Source organism: Coturnix japonica, chromosome 1 (genome assembly GCF_054131305.1).
Source record: "Coturnix japonica strain WE chromosome 1, WE-NBRP24, whole genome shotgun sequence".
Classification (NCBI taxonomy): domain Eukaryota; kingdom Metazoa; phylum Chordata; class Aves; order Galliformes; family Phasianidae; genus Coturnix; species Coturnix japonica.
Window position 1 is genome coordinate 118,852,935 of NC_140663.1, and position 13,849 is coordinate 118,866,783.

Below are 13,849 nucleotides of genomic sequence, written 5' to 3' on the forward strand. Positions count from 1 at the left end.
GGCTGCTAGGAATGCAAATGCATCAGTTTATAAACCTCTAAACAAATAGATTTGCCATAAGCATGGTAAAAATTACCTTCAGTTAAAAGAAACCGTATTTTTTCCAAGTGACTAACATACATGCTAATATTTACTGTTAAACATTTTTTCCTCTAACATTTAGATGATTAAAACAAATAAGTATAAACATGGTTTACAGTTGCCTATAGGGCACTCATCTTGAGAATGCAGTGGCTTTTTAGCCAGACCAGCCCACAGTTTAGATATACCAACTGCAGCTGACACATTATGCAAGATGTGAAATCAATGACAAGTGCTTGTATGGCATCCTTTTAGATAATCCAGCCAAGACATAGTCCCCACCAAAGCAGGCTTCTATCAGGTTTGTACAAGAGGCTGTGGGCTCCAGGAACTACTTTGATAGCAACCCAAGGCAGCGTGTCTCATTGCTCTGCATTTTGAGACAGTTGTAATAGGAATGTGAGCTTGAGAACAATGGTGTAAGAACAGAAACCTTTTTTCTTTCCTACCTTTCATGCCATGCTTCAAGCAGTGAAGAAAGGGGCAGACAGAGAGGCTGTTTCTAACAGAGTACTTTGCTGCACCAGAGAGCTCACAGTCTCTCTCCTTCCTCAGGGGAGCATAACTCTACCTATCTGGCCAATCATCCCGTAAGGAGATCACAGTGACATTTGGTCACTGACATGCATGTGGAAGATGAATATGTCAAGCCAGATTTATAAACATAGCACTTTATAAAAAAATCCATTATGTTGGGGGTAAATTCAGTGCATAGGTCAGATGGAGATATGACTGTATCACGCATAACTCTTGAGTGAATAAAAGTGTTGTCATAAAATATTTTAGATAGGCAGGTAAGGAAGAAGCTAGCAGAGATGCCAGAGCTTCAAAAGAGAGCTTGTGCTTTGAGCCACTGTAGCTTAAATAAGCATAAATATACATAGCTTACCTTCAAGAGAAAGAAGAAAGAACAATTAACATGGGCAACTGGCCTAGGGTTTGAAAAAGGCTATTTACAGACACTGGAAGATCTAACGAGAAACAAAATAAAAAGAGCTCAACATAAGGTGGGAAGTGGAAAAAAACAGAAGCAGGGAATTATTCTCTCATCAGGAATAGCAGGCAAGGAGAAGCTTTGCTGGAAAGGACTGGAGGGCCAAGGTGGATGGCAAATTCAGTCTGTGCCTGCAGTGTTTCTTAGCAGGCTTGAACAGGGGGCACGGCCCACAGATTGAGAAGGGATTACTCCCCTCTACACAGCACTCTTTTGAACATATTTAGACACCATATCCTGTTCTGGGGCCCCCAGCACCAGGGGTCAGCCTGAAGAAGGGACAGTTTTGGGGTCACCTGATAGTACCTGATGTCCTAGAAGGGGCCACCAAGGAGAGAGGCCAGAGCCCCTCGCAGTTGTTTATGGTGAGAGTAAAAAATAAACAGCAAAATGACAACAGAATAGGTTCAACCAGACTATAAGGAGAAACTTTCTCCCAGTGAAGACAGCCAGGGCAGCAAAGTGAGTTGCTCTGAAAGGCTCTGCTACCACTGACACTGAGGATTTTCAAGACCCAACCAACCACAGCCCTGAGCAGCTTGGTTTGCCCTCAGAGCTTTGAGCAGGAGTTTGGAGCAGAGATCTCTGAGGTCTAATCAGAATGATTCTTCATAGGTTAAAGGATTTCCATCAGTGATTCATCCCAAAGTTTGATTTTGAGTAATTTGAACGTGTTTCAGTAAAGGTTGTTTTAAAATAAAGAGCTTTTCTCCTGACTTCTCATTCTGGAAATGCAAATTTCAATTTGAACTGAAAATATTAAAAGGAGCACCAAGTGAATAGAAATAAACAATACCTGCTGTCTCTTCCCCTTCATTGTAAACTTTCCCAGTTGCCCAGGTTAGGGGTTGCAAACAAGTGCCTTTGCCATGCAACAAATGCCTTCTGCTTTCACTCCCTTTGAAAACAGCCTCATGAAAGCTACTTCAAATCTCCAAACTGCAAAAGGAAAGATTTGACAGTAAAATGTGAGGAAGTCATTGCTTTCCTAGAGAAAGGAAATATCTGGGTTCTCTGGTAGCTATAGCAACACTCTGTAAATATGATTAGCATTAACAAAAAAGTGTATAATCTTGGGTGAATCTTTTATCTTAACTTACTTTTATAACTCATTTTAAAGGCCATTCCTGGTGTTATTATTATATGTACGCTCTTTATTGGGCTGTTGGAAAACTCTATGAGTCACACTCATTTCTGCTATAAATCTTCTGGCTCACACTAACAAGAGTAAGTACATTTCTCGGTCTATGACCAAAGAGACAAAAAGATTTTCTTTAAAGTTGCACAGCGAGAGCTGCATATTTATGAGAGTACGCCACTTTGAGGATTATTTATCACAAGTAACAGACTGTGCAGACAACTGAGCAACCTTATTACAAGTGCGTACACACTGGCCTATTTCAGTTATACACATTTCTCCCACTCCATAACTAGAATAAAATGACATGATAAACCTGGGTATGTCACCCTGAGCTACTGGGAAAATCCACAGCACTGTTGTGCATCACCTTGGTTAGATACATGCCCATGGTCATATTGTTCCTCTTCTTTTCTCAAAGACTGGAGCAGGTTCCCAGAGTGAATTTCAAGGCCAGTCAGTAGAGTATTTAAAGGAGTTCCTGATATCCCAGGGTAAAATCTAGTCACTGTCTTCCCTGTGCAAACAGTGGCATTTTCCACATGAAAAGAAAAAAAAAAGCCTTTCATTTTGCAGACTGTCAATATTCACTGAGTCCTGTACTGGATCACCGAGGATCTCTGTTGGGGGAGGAAGTACCATTCACTTTCCCCACTTCAGATAGACAGTCATACAGCTGGATGCTGTTTCCTTCCATTGCAATGTGCAGTTAAACTACACACATGCAAACAGATTCTTTTTCTCATACTCTAGGAATATGTATTATTGCAGGTGTTTCCATCATTTTAAGTCTCGCTGTTTGTGAATTTGAGTCTTTAAATCCTTATCTATATGAACAGATCCACTAAGAGATCTCTTAGTGGAGGATGAATTTGTCAAGCCAGGTTTATAAACACAGCACTTTAAAAAAATCCATGATGTTGGAAGTAAATTCAGTGTATAGGTCAGATGGAGATATGACTGTATCACACATAATTCTCAACTGAGTAAAAGGGTTGTCATAAAATATTTTAGACAGGCAGGTAGGGAAGAAGCTAGCCTGTATTAACAGGATTGGAGAGGTCCGTCCCCATCCCTCCACATCTTGAAGAATATCACTTACCTTCCTCAGTTGCTCAGATTGAAGCACTCATCTTTTCACTCGTATCAGGCTGTGCAGTGTTACACACCACCAAAAAGAAAGGCAGAAGAGAGAGCAGATGTCACCATGTCTGATTTACACTGCACTGTGTCCCCACTGCTCCTCATAGAGAAACTTCACAAATAAACAGTTAAACTGGCAGCACGCTAAAGCCACGTGCAAATAGTAATATCCCCTTCAAGGCTGTGAAGAATCAGGCCCTCTTATCTCCCACTAATCAGGCTACATATCAGGTATCCTCTTGGCAGCAAAGAGATCATCTAACAAAGACAGAACATGCCTAGTATCTAAGATGAAAAAAAAAAGGTAATAAAGCTCCATTTATATCATGTGTTGGTCCTTTTGGACAGTCTTTGGAGCATTACTGATGTCAGTCCCATGTGCTAGTTGCCTTTTGAAGACCTTCATCTGTTTGAAGCTTTTCAAACACTTTTGAAAGAATGTCTACAAAGTCCTGCAAACGCCAAGAGCACTTGATTTAACACGACTCTAACTAAGGCAAAATGAACTGAAGCAATTTCTCCTGTCCCTGCAGGTACTGTGTTGAAATATTTTATCTGAAGTCTTCAGAACTATCCCATTGAAAATATCTTTTAAGAAGCTTCAGTCTCTTCACACATCAAAAAAAGTGTGCAGTGTATTTGTAGGGAGGGGAAAATCCCTAAAATCAATGTTGTTATTGCGGTCCTAATAGGCTCTGCCATATTCTAGGCAGTCTAGTTTTGATAGCAGCAAATTTCATTAAGATCTGTCTTGAGACACCACACAGTTTCAGAACTCCTTTAGAAGTCAGAGTTTTCCTTCAAAAACATTTCAAGCAAAGGCTATAAAAATACGACTAGGGGTCTTTTCCTTGATCACAGTAGTACCTCTGGGAAGGGAGTTATTGCTACTTTTGTAGTTTGGTAAAAAGGGGCTACTGTCCATTCTTTAAAGTGATTAGTTGCATCACAATGTGGGGTCTATGATGTCTGTTTATTGTCTCTGTCTCCTCCTTCATGCACCTCTGTCACAATATTTCTGCTGATGCTGTATTTTGTACATCTTTTAAAGAAATCTGCCATGTAAGGATATGAAAAAATACACAGATGATTAGTTAAAAACATGAATCATTCGTAAGAACAAAGTGATTTATAAATCTCACGGTTTAATGCATATAGCACAGTCTGAAGAACAGTACGTGCATGTCTAGGAAGTATGCGGTGTGTAGGGAATGGGAATTGCTGAGAAAACTTTGGAAAGCCACAATGAATAATAGGAGCAGTATAAAAAACAAAACAAAACTGTTCTCATTCTGGGGGCAAGAGGGGTTATTAGTAATGTATGTTACCTTAGCAAAATGAAGGCTTCCATAGAGAAAACAATGAAAATATAGTCCTTTTCCAAAAAAAGGACTGCTATTCAAAAGGGATTCCAAAATAGTTTTGAACCTATCTTTTTAATCAGGTAGATGTCAGCCAGACTACTGTGGTCATATGGCGCTGTCCTAAGGCTGCAGTAACTATATGTTGTGGGGAGATTACATGCCATTTAAAAAATCTATATCAGTGCATCCGTAGGGTGGTCTCAATTCTGCAGACTCCAAAGAGGAAACAGAACCATTTACTTAAGGAATAATCTTGGCTTATTCAAGAGCCATGGGTCATGGGGACAGAGAAGAGACATAAGCAAGTCCCCCGGTTAGAGAGCTGTCTGTTATAAGTCTGGATAACCAGGCTCATGGGAAGCCTGCTAAATGTGTAAGTAACCCATTCCTGTTGCCATTTTCTGCCATAGTGCTTGGCCAGCACTGTGCTCATGGTCAGAGCAACTCTTGGCTCAAAGGTAAGCCCAGCACAAAGGTACCTCAGGGTGCGTAGGCTGGCATTGCCTTTTGCTACCCATGAGTTCCTACAAACATAATGTGGTTTACAACTAAGGCATGTCTACCTCAGCACAGAACATTCGGCTTCAGTCAGTTCATCCCATGCCTCGCTTGGTATTTCCTTCTTACTCCACAATTCCTTCTCTAGAATAGGTAGGTAATTTTGACACTCATTATTTGTACTCCTTCTCTCATTAGTCTTACCTGGTAATTTATTCCATATGTTTATTACTCCCAGCATAGAACAGCAGTGCTGGAGTTCCCTCATGTCTGTATTACATTCTCAGTTTCCTATTAAAAATATTTGTCTACCTACTTATGTTTCCTTTCCATAACGATAAAACCCTCTCCCATTTAATATCTGCACATCCTGTTTTCTAAAGAGAACAGAGACATTTTTTAACCTGTGCTCAGACCTTAATTGCTATTGTTCGGGTATGTCTCACACTACACTACTTCCAAGGAATCACAGACTACAATGTTAGAGTGGATATCTCTGTATTTTAGAGAGGAGTGTCATACAGACAGTCAAAGAAACACTGACATTTTAACTTCTTTATCCAAACAAAGCCTGCCTTGCTCCTGCAACTTGCAACCATGTCCCAAATAAGAAGTTTCATTGAGGATTTCCTGACCATCTCTTCTCCCTGTCACATTAGTGACATGGTTCAGCTGCTGGGCTCAGTCCTCACCTTTCTGCAAATGGACACCTTCCTCAGCTGGCATTAGCCTTTTGCAGGTATGTAGTAGATCTAGGAGGTTAATTGCTACAGGCGAAGTCAAAGAAAGGGAGGTTAAAAAAATGGATGAATCAGCACAGTAAAACATCTTGTTAATCTTTTGGGTGGAGGAGATGAATAATGTATGAAGGTCCCACTTGGAATGACCAGTTTTCACTATCATCTATGATAGGTCATGGAGAATGAGGGAGATATCTGAGGACTGGAGGAAAGCCAGTGTCAATCCAGTCTTCAAAAAGGGCAAGAAAGAGGAGCCAGGAACCCATGGCTGGTCAGTTTCACCTCTGTCTCTGGAAGGAAACAGAAAGATGTCATCTGCAAGCAACTGGAAGAAAAGATTATCAAGAGTAGTCAACATGGATTCACCAAGGGGAAATCATGCTTGACCAATCTATTAGCCTTCTGTGATGTCATGACTTCTGGGTAAATGATGAATGAACAATGGATGTTGTGTATCCTCACTTCAGCAAGGCTTTCTACCCTCTCCTGTAACATTCTTGTCGGAATGCTTAGGTAGTTCAGGATTGATGAGTGGACAGTGAGGTGGACTGAGAACTGGCTGGCTGGCAGAGGTCAGAGGGCTGTGGTCAGTGATACAGACTCTAGTTGGAGGCCTGTAAGTAGCAGTGTTCAGCAGGTATCGGCCCAGTCTTGTTTAACATCTTTGTCAAGTGAAAGGATAGAGTGCACCCTCAGTAAGTTTGCTGATGAAACAAAGCTGGAATGAGAGGCTGACACACCAGAAAGCTGTGCTGTCATTCAGTGAGGCCTGGACAGGTTGGGCAGAGAGGAATCTTAGGAATGTTAACAAGGGCAAGCTCTACTACAGCTGGAGAGGAATATCCACATGCATCAGTACGGGTTAGGGGCTGAGCTGCTGGAAAGGTGCTCTGCAGAGAAGGACCAGGATGTGCTGGTGAGCAACAGGAGGACCACGAGCCAGCAGTATGGCTAAGAAGGCCAGTGGTATGTTGGGGTAGATTAATAAGAAGATGGCCAGCAGGTCAAGGGAGGTGATTCTCTCCCTCTACTCTGCCCTGCTGAGGCCACAGATGGAATACTGGAAGCTCAGTAAAGGTGAAGTAAAACCAAATGCTGTACGAATAGATGGTGTAGAAACAGGAAGTGTGCAGCACCGACAACTGCCTCAGTGACAGGTAGTATCCCTCTGACTAGATATAACACGATTCAGACTGATAAATAGAAACCTCAGCAAGGAGAAAACCATAGTCTTTATGGGATGCAACAAACAGCATTGCTAACTACCTTTATCTGTTAACTGTGGGGAAGAAAGCAGACACTGAGTACATTAATATTAACATGTAGCTAGAATGATTTTGGAAACCTTGCTTTTTTATGGTGGTTGAGTTGTCAGAAAAAAACTGTATTAAAATCCTATGAACCAGTTGTGGGTTTTTCTTTTCTTCTGTTGTTTGGGTGGGATCTGGGATGGGGGGGAGAGGAGGCTGTAGAAATAGATGCTGAAAAATGGCTGTCAGTGAACTAACTGGAACAGAAAACATTGCATTAATGAGCTGTAATTTTTAAGATATGCCTTGGTATAGCATTGTCATGTTATCTTGCTTAAGTTTTTGCCATCTACCTAGATGAACATTATTGCAGTGGGAACTTTAGTGTTTTCATTCTTTTTTTTTTTTTGAAGAAATCTTGTAATTTTTAGCACCCTCTTTTCTCTATCTATTGTGTAGTCAATTACAAATTGGAAACTGCATTTTTTCCTTTTTTTAACCAGTCCTAGAATGTGAAGTGATGAGCTACAAAAACGAAAAACCACAATGTGCATGTAATTGAATAATGATTTTAAAGCCAACTTGCGGTGGCAAACGGCAGGTCTACAGACTGACAGCACGAAAAGCCTGTTCCATCTCCATATCCTCTTTAATTTTATTTATGAAAATTGCCTCTTAGCAGTTCTTTACTGATTTATCAAATTAGATGTATTGATTTTTGTGTATTTTTAGTGGAGGAGAAAAGAAATCATGCTTTTATGGAGTAATAATGAGCTGAGCAGAAAGACATAGCTATGATTATGTCAACAGCTTAGAAGCAATCTATATCTAAAGCCAATAGAGGATTTCATTTACCTAGAAAATAACCAAGTGGAAAACAGCTTGGTGAGGGCATTAGTGCACGCCCAAAATCTAGGGTAGATTTGCATACAGTTGAGACGATCAGAAAAAAAAAAGGGTCCTTATCATTTTTACGAAATCAAATCAAATCTCTGGAGTACCCCAAATACACAGGGTGGCACTGGGCACTCTCTGTTCTCACACTTCACAGGATTTGAAGTGGGTTTCCATTTCATTTTGTTAATATTGCATCAGACAGCTTTGGAAAACCAGAGAGAAATAAACCACAATGCCACAGTAGTGGAGAATATTTTGCTGTATGTTTTTTCAAAAGACAGTCTCCTGAGCCAGGCATTTGAATCATAAGGACTTCTGGGATGGGATTTTCACTCAGAGATCTCCATTCTTACGTGGATTAAGAGGATTAAAAACCATTAAATGACCATCCTCCAAGTCCCTAAAGCAGATTTGCCTTTTTCTATCCTCCTTCAACTGGGGCAGACTTGGGGGTAACAAAGTACTGCACAAAAGGCTCCCTTAGCATGACAAAAGGTGAAACAATCCACTGAACTGCCAATGTACCAGACAATGAAGTCGGTGCAGTCTACTCAGCTCATTTTCATCAGAACAAATGGTATCAAACTTGGCAATGGCATTGTTCTTAAACTTGAACATGGGGCTCCTTTTTCCCCCCTCTTCTTTTTTTTATTTTTTATTTTCCCATCCGAAGCTCAAGGTGTCATATTAATTATTTAAATCTTCAGAAGATTTCAACTGTATCCTCCAAGGCTCTGCTCAGTGCCAGAAGGTCTCCAATCTGCATTAGCTTTTGTTAATTAGAGCTGAAACAAGGACTTTGATCTCAATGAATATAATAACAAAAAAAAAAAAAAAAAAAAAAAAAAAAAGGCAAAACTTCCTGTGTGATTTATCTTTTACCTATTTTCTGCCTTTACTGTTTTTCCACTCTATTAGACTTTGATTTACCTTGTCTGAGTAACATTAAACAACTAGGGTACAAAAGAACTTAAACAGCTTCAAAAGCCCGACTGAAATGGTAGTTAAATGGTACATGAAGTGATCCTGAGTCTTTAAACTTTGAGAGAAAATGACACCATTTTACTTTATTTTATTTTATTTTTCGTTAGCAGGGACTGGCGTAGGGGGGGGTCGGTTTGTACAGCATGGATGCTTGTCTACTGATGTCAGATATCACAGGTTTTCCTGTTGGGATTGATCTTTCCTCATTAAGAGCCTTGTTTCTAGAGCTATAGCGCTGATAGAACAGAAGGCTGGCGATATTCTGCAAGATGTTCCTCATGCATCAGCCTTGCCCTGAGTTTGTCGCCGTGCTTAGATCCGAGAGGGTCACTGCCAGGGCTTGCCTTGTTAAAATTTTTCTCATTAACATTTATCTTATTGAATAGCTCTGAAAGGCAAATTTTTTTAAGCCCCAAAAGAAAAAACTAGCAAATTTTAGAATCAGATGAGGTCTAGTTGCATATTCGTTTGAGCAGGAACTTATCACTCTAATATGAAAAAAATAATAATAATCAAAGAATACCCAAAAATACCACAAGTAAAATCTACATCTGAAATACATGAGATATGTGAGTGTAAATTTTCATTGTGATGGACAAAGAGTTGTGGTCACAGCCTTCGTTAATAACAACATGCAGTGCTGAAACTATACCCTGTGTCTTTTACATAAGGCTCGCTACAGAATGGTGCAGCCCCCAGAGACTGGTCACTCTTGATCTAGTTTAGAGGGAATAAATTAGAGGATAACTTTGTGAATTCTGGACTGAAAGTAGGAGATCTGGTGTGAATAGTCTTTAAAAAATAAAAATTAAAAAAAAAAAATAAAAGAAGAAGAAGTGAGAAAGAGAGAAAGAATTGAAAAAACAGCCAAGAACTATCATAACCTGACTGAGAGGAAGGAAGTCTGTCTAGAAAGAAATGGGATTTTGTTGAGGAAGTTTAAATTGAATATAGGGCTTGAGACAAATGCCGCACTGCCAATGGGAGCTTCAGCTGTGTGCCCAGGAGAGTCTGAGTAGCATAGCGTGGGCCTCCCTGCTCGCAGCATAAATGTGCTTCAGCTCCAGGGCTGAAAACAGGCTGGAAATTCAATAATGGTCCTGATATATCCCCTGTCAAAAGATGTTGAAGACTTTCTACCGGCTTGAAAACGCTTCCCATTAAATTGAATCGTGGTGATGTAAACACCCATCCCTTAGTTGACTAAGACAACCTTTTTCTATCCACAAGACTTTCTGCTTTCTTCCCGACCCAGTTTCCAACTCACTTTACTAACAGTGGTGGCAGGTAACAGGCACATTTCTAGTTACCCTCAGCAGCTGTCTGGCCAGGATGAAGCCAGAGATGCGAGAAGAGCTGCTGCAGCTGATCCAGCAGCAAGAAGCACAACATGTACCACATCTCCATTGTTGCATCAAGAACAATCTCCTCCTCTACATTTTCCCACAGTTCACATTCTAAACAGATCACAAGTTGTGGAACTTCCCTACAGATCTGGGCTATTTCAGGGTGGGAAAGATAGGGTGCAGGCCACTGGCCCTTGAGAGGGGTTGTGTATTGCCACCTTCCCTTAAACTACTATACTTGAGTATAGTAGAGAGCTCATGTGGTTTTGCTGCCCTTTAAGGGACAGAGTCCTCCTCTGTGCACAGTTTCCTCTTACAGGCTGGGAGCACTGAACACACCTTTTAAGCAAGAAGTATTGAAAGCGCATAGCCACCATGCTGAAGCTGCTGCAGTGCAGGAGAATGGCCAAGGCTGGTACCCCACATACCCGTGGGTATCCAGTCTCCCTTTCTGCCTTTCTGTGATCTGACAAAATTGTTTTTGGCTTTGTTTCACTTTCATCTGTCAGCATAGGTTAGTTTAGTTCATACTAATGCTATCACAGACGTGCTGATTTTTGTGCTCATATGCTCAGCCAGGTTTGTTCATCTCTTTGGATTCTTCATGAGTGCCAGCTCCTGCTCCATGATGTGCTTCTGCAAGAAAGGGAAGTAGTGTTACCCCAGAATGAAATAAGACCCCTCCTTAGTGGTCTGGGAGGATGCGAGGGAAATCAAGAGGCTCAGCACTGTGGAGCACCACTGCCTTTGGAGCAGGAGGGGCAGGATGTCAGGTAAGTGGTGCTGAGGATGGGATGACTCCCATGGGTAATTAGAAAGATGAGCCCTCACCCCCCTCATACTTTGTGAACTGCTTGCAAGGACAGCAAAGGTCCTGTAACAAGTGCTTCTCTGAGATTCCTGCTGCAAGGTGCAGGAGTGTGTTGGATAAACTTCCTCAGTGCTGTTCTAAACTCAAGGGATGCTATTCACCGGTGTTCAGAAAGATTATTTCTTGGAAGCAAAACCTTGGAATTTGCTTTGAGGTTGGAGTTTGTTGCTTATCTTAAGATACTTGACTGAGTTTATCAGGCAGGAGGCAGAAGTCAGAGGACAAGTGGCTTATGTTGGATGAAAAAGACCAGAGAAAGTCCAGAGTGGGCAGGAAGTCAAAGCAATGGACTAAGGAAATGGTCACTGCTGCTGCAGTTTCCCAAATGGATGTAAGGACAGCAATATTACTTTCATCAATGTCATGAAAAAAAGGACATTGAAGCAGTTGAGACATAATCTTATTCCTCTAAAAGTACTCATTGACTTCACAAAAACGTTATTAGCCCCTAAATCATGTAGGTTTAGCTCAGCGTACGAGTTTCGATGGTTCACATAGTCTACTCTTCAACGTGGTAAAATGTATAAACTTTCCTATTATTTTAACCTACTAATCTTACATTTCCCTTAAATTCCGCTTTCGAAGAGAGGAATTGATGACCACTTAAAATTGTTTTACTCATTTTAGAAATTATCACTTCAAAGTCTTATCACAGGATCACAGAACTGTAAGGGTTGGAAGGAATCTCTGGAGATCATCAAGTCCGACCACCCTGCTAAAGCAGGTACCCTACAGCAGGTCACACGGGTCTTGAATATCTTCAGAGAAGGAGTCTCAGCTTTGTCTCTGGGCAGCCTTTTCCAGTGTTCCACCACTCTGATGGTGAAGAATTTCTTCCTTGCATTAATATGGAACTTCCTGTGTTCCAGTTTCTGTTCATTCCCCCTTGTTCTACTGTTGATCACCACTGAAAAGTGTCTATCACCCTAGACCTGGCTCCACTCGTGACTTATTCTTTTTCTGTATTTATATGATTTTGAAACTCAGATGATATATCATCTTATTAGGACTTTTTACAGCTATTATTTTAGATGGGCTCAACAGCACCCTTGATTGAATTCAGTACACCTCCATATAAAACAACAGTGTGTTGTATGTGCATAGCTTTATTTGAAAATAAGGTACACGATAATCTGTTTCTGTCTGCAGATTGTATCTGATTTAGCTGACAAAAGATTGCAGCAGTCATTGTGGCCAGAAGCTATTGGAAAGCAGCCAGCATTAATAACAAAATAAATACAAAGCAGAAGCAAGTGATGACATAAAACACAAGGACAGTGGGTTACACTTTTCTGCATGAAGTGGCATCGCATCATGCACACATTTACCAACAGGGTGAAAAGAACCCCCCAGGTTTGAACTTCTCACACCACTAAAAGGGTCCCATTCTAAAGAAAGCCCCTGGGCTCAGCACAGCCTATCCCTGGAAAACAAACACCTCACATGGCAACCATTCTGGGCATAACACAGCTTATAAGAAAAGACGTATCCAAAAGGTACCATGTAAATAAGATGGCTACAGAGGTAGAAGAGCCCTATCTAAGAGATGCTTAATACAAAGACCAGCCATTTTGAATCTCTTGCTGATGCCAGCCATTTCAATAACTGTTTTTAAACTGTGAAAATCTTGGCCTTGTAGAACCAAGAGACACATCCAAAGCTCAGCTCCAAAGAGATGAAAAAGTGCAGATTTTGTCTCAGATTTGCATTACAGTGGAAACAGGCAGAGCAGTGACCAGGCTACCAGTCTCAACCCCACTGTGCTTCTTTCCTGGGCACATTGTAACATTTTTCTGGAATGCCATAATGTGGGAAAGTGAGAACAAGATCGCTACACACATCAGCTCTACGGCTGTGTGTGACCTTCTACAGCAGTATTACTGCCTACTTGCACCACCTTCAACCCCAGTGGAGGACAGAAATCTCCAATGGTGAGGGCTTCTGCAGGCTCTGAAGCTGAAGTCAGCTACACATGCAAAGTAGCATGTTCCCATGATTTAAGTCAGCTGCAACTTCTTCAGGAATTCCACTTCCAGACTGAAGTATGAAGCTTTGCTATAATGCAGTCTCAGAAGATGGGCATGGTTGCACTTGGTCTTTGTCTTCAAAGGAATATCTATCTTTTGCTCAAGGTAAGAGACAGGTATTTTTTTTCATTAAGGGGTTCTACCAATTTAACCAACTGAAAGCAATGACACTCTACCACACCTGTTGAGAGAATCCTACCCAGTGACTCCAGTGTTCTCCAGGAGCCAGGAATTGGCTTTGAAATGCTCCTCTGTGCTGGAGGGCACAGCTGTTGTTTTCTCTGGGCTGCATTTAAGCCAGCTTCTTTTCGTTCAGATCTTTCTCGTTTCCCTGATAACTGGAGTCAGTGTCTGCTTCAAATGAGAGCTACATGCATCACCAGCATACTGTCCCTATTTGTGCCTGCAGCATTTCATAGTGTCTTCTGGATGTTTAATGATGATATGCAGCAGATGTTGACTTCATTGGAATTACTCGGTTTGGTAGCACAGTTTGGACTTGCTCCTTTACCTTTA